We start from the raw sequence: 3,628 nt of genomic DNA, 5'->3' as shown, positions 1-3,628 counted from the left end.
ATCCTCATCCTCATCCTCATCAACATCTTCATCAACATCTTCATCAACACCATCATCATCATCATCCACAACATCAACATCAACATCAACATCAATATCAACATCATCATCATCAACATCAACATCAACATCAACATCATCAACATCATCATCCTCATCCTCATCAACATCTTCATCAACATCTTCATTAACACCATCATCATCATCAACATCATCATCATCCACAACATCAACATCATCATCAACACCATCATCAACACCATCATCAGCAGCATCATCACCAACATCATCACCAACATCATCACCAACATCATCACCAACATCATCACCAACATCATCACCAACATCATCTTCATCACCATCACCATCACCATCATCATCAACACCATCAACATCAGCATCAACATCATCACCATCACCATCATCACCATCACCATCACCATCACCACCACCTTCACCACCATCACCATCACCATCACCACCATCACCATCACCAACATCCACATCATCAACATCATCATCAACATCATCAACATCTTCATCATCAACATCATCATCAACATCATCAACATCTTCATCATCATCATCACCAACATCATCATCAACATCATCAACGACATCAACATCATCATCATCTTCATCACCATCCACATCATCATCAACACCATCACCATCACCATCACCATCATCATCATCACCATCATCAGCATCAACATCATCATCCTCAACATCAAAAACATCGTCATCATCAACAACATCTTCATCATCCACAACATCATCGTCATCGTCAGTCATCACCATCACCATCACCATCACCATCACCATCACCATCACCACCATCACCATCATCACCATCAACATCAGCATCCACAACATCATCAACACCATCATCATCAACACCATCATCATCAACACCATCATCAACAACACCATCATCGTCATCTTCATCAACATCATCATCACCATCATCACCATCACCATCAACATCATCATCATCAACATCCACATCAACATCATCTACATCATCAACATCCACATCATCAACATAATCAGCATCATCATCATCACCACCACCACCACCACCATCACCATCACCATCATCCACAACATCATCACTATCATCACCATCACCATCAACATTACCATCAACATCATCATCATCATCAACATCATCAACAACATCAACATCATCCTCATCCTCATCCTCATCCTCATCAACATCTTCATCAACATCTTCATCATCAACACCATCATCATCATCATCATCGTCATCGTCATCGTGATCATCATCTTCATCACCATCATTATTACCATCGTTATCACCATCATCACCATCATCCACATCATCAGCAACATAATCAACATCATCAACATCCACATCATCAACATAATCAGCATCATCATCAACATCTTCATCATCATCACCAACATCATAATCAACGACATCACCATCACCATCACCGTCACCATCACCATCACCGTCACCATCACCGTCACCATCACCGTCACCATCACCGTCACCATCACCGTCACCGTCACCATCACCGTCACCATCACCGTCACCATCAACATCATCCTCATCCTCAACATCTTCATCATCAACACCATCATCAACATCATCATCACCATCATCTTCATCAACATCAACATCAACATCAACATCAACAACATCAACATCAACATCTTCAACATCATCTTCAACATCATCTTCAACATCATCTTCAACACCATCATCAACACCATCATCAACACCATCATCAACACCATCATCAACACCATCAACATCATCATCAACACCATCATCATCTTCATCAACCTCAGCTTCATCTTCATCTTCATCTTCATCAGACATCAACATCAGCCTCATCATCAATATCAACATCATCAACACCATCATCATCATCGCCTTCAACATTAACATCAACATCAACATCATTAACATTAACATTAACATCATCATCAACATCATCATCATCAACATCATCATCAACATCATCATCATCATTAACATTAACATCATTGTCATCAGCATCATCATCATCATTAACAGCATCATCAACAGCATCACCAACATCAAACACCATCAACACCATCTTCATCATCAACAACATCAACATCAGCATCAACATCAGCATCAACATCAGCATCAACATCAGCATCAGCATCAACAATATCATCAACATCAACATCAACATCATCGTCATCTTCATCAACAACATCAACATCAGACAGCAACATCAGCCTCATCATCATCATCGCCTTCAACATCATCATCAACATCAACATCATCAACATCAACATCAACACCATCAGACAGCAACATCAGCCTCATCATCATTGCCTTCAACATTATCATCAACATCAACATCATCATCATCAACATCATCATCATCAACATCATCATCATCATTAACATTAACATCATCATCAGCATCATCATCATCATTAACAGCATCAACAGCATCATCACCAACATCAAACACCATCAACACCATCTTCATCATCAACATCAACATCAGCATCAACATCAGCATCAACATCAACATCAGCATCAACAATATCATCAACATCAACGTCATCTTCATCAACAACATCAACATCAGACAGCAACATCAGCCTCATCATCATCATCGCCTTCAACATCATCAACATCAACATCAACATCATCAACATCAACATCATCGTCATCTTCATCAACAACATCAACATCATCAGACAGCAACATCAGCCTCATCATCATCACCTTCAACATTATCAACATCAACATCATCATCATCATCATTACCATCATCAACATCATCACCATCATCACCTTCTTCATCAACATCAACATCATCGTCCTCTTCATCAACATCATCTTCATCATCAACTTCTTCAACATCATCATCATCAACATCCACATCATCATCAACACCATCAACATCATCATCATCAACATCATCGTCCTCTTCATCATCATCATCAACATCCACATCATCATCATCAACATCGCCTTCAACATTATCGTCGTCATCGTCATCATCATCTTCAACATCAACATCATCATCATCCTCAATATCATCAGCATCATCAACTTCATCATCATTATCATCATCATCACCATAATTATCATCGTCATCAACATCATCACCAACATCATCAACATTCTCATCATCATCATCAATATCCGCAACAATATCAACATCATCCTAATCAACATCATCTTCAACATCATAATCATCATCAACATATTCATCATCATCATCATCATCATCAACATCGGCATCATCATCATCATTAGCATCATTCATTTAAAAGGGATTCACTTCTAATACTCTGTAAATGATACACAGAGAAAGAATGTGCTGAACCTTTTTTTTTAAAAAGCATAACAAATAAAAATAAAATGGAATGTGAGAAAGAAAGAGAAAAAACGTATGGAAGAAAATTCTGAAGGAGACACTTTGGAATTGCAATTCTGTTAAATTATTTTCGCTAACAGTGCTTGTGTTGCTACCGGTTGATACTGAGAGTCTTCAACTGTTTTGGGAGTACACAAGGCACTTGTCATTGAAGGAAAAAAAGAAAGACATGCATTTATATAGCACCTTTCACAACCACCAGACTTCCCAAATTACTTTACAGCCAA

General features: G+C 38.6%; 1 pseudogene; it reads left to right on the top strand.

Annotated features, from left to right (window-relative positions):
* The window catches only part of LOC147123774 (uncharacterized), a 22,145-nt pseudogene extending 19,250 nt beyond the window's left edge, over nucleotides 1-2,895 (top strand).
* The last annotated feature ends 733 nt before the right edge of the window (nucleotides 2,896-3,628 follow it).

The sequence above is a fragment of the Somniosus microcephalus genome, chromosome 2, assembly GCF_052327205.1.
Source record: "Somniosus microcephalus isolate GS21.2 chromosome 2, FLI_Smic_1.0, whole genome shotgun sequence".
In the NCBI taxonomy this organism is placed as follows: Eukaryota; Metazoa; Chordata; class Chondrichthyes; order Squaliformes; family Somniosidae; genus Somniosus; species Somniosus microcephalus.
Note: the sequence above shows the minus strand (reverse complement) of the source record. Positions and strands in the feature narration are given on the sequence as shown.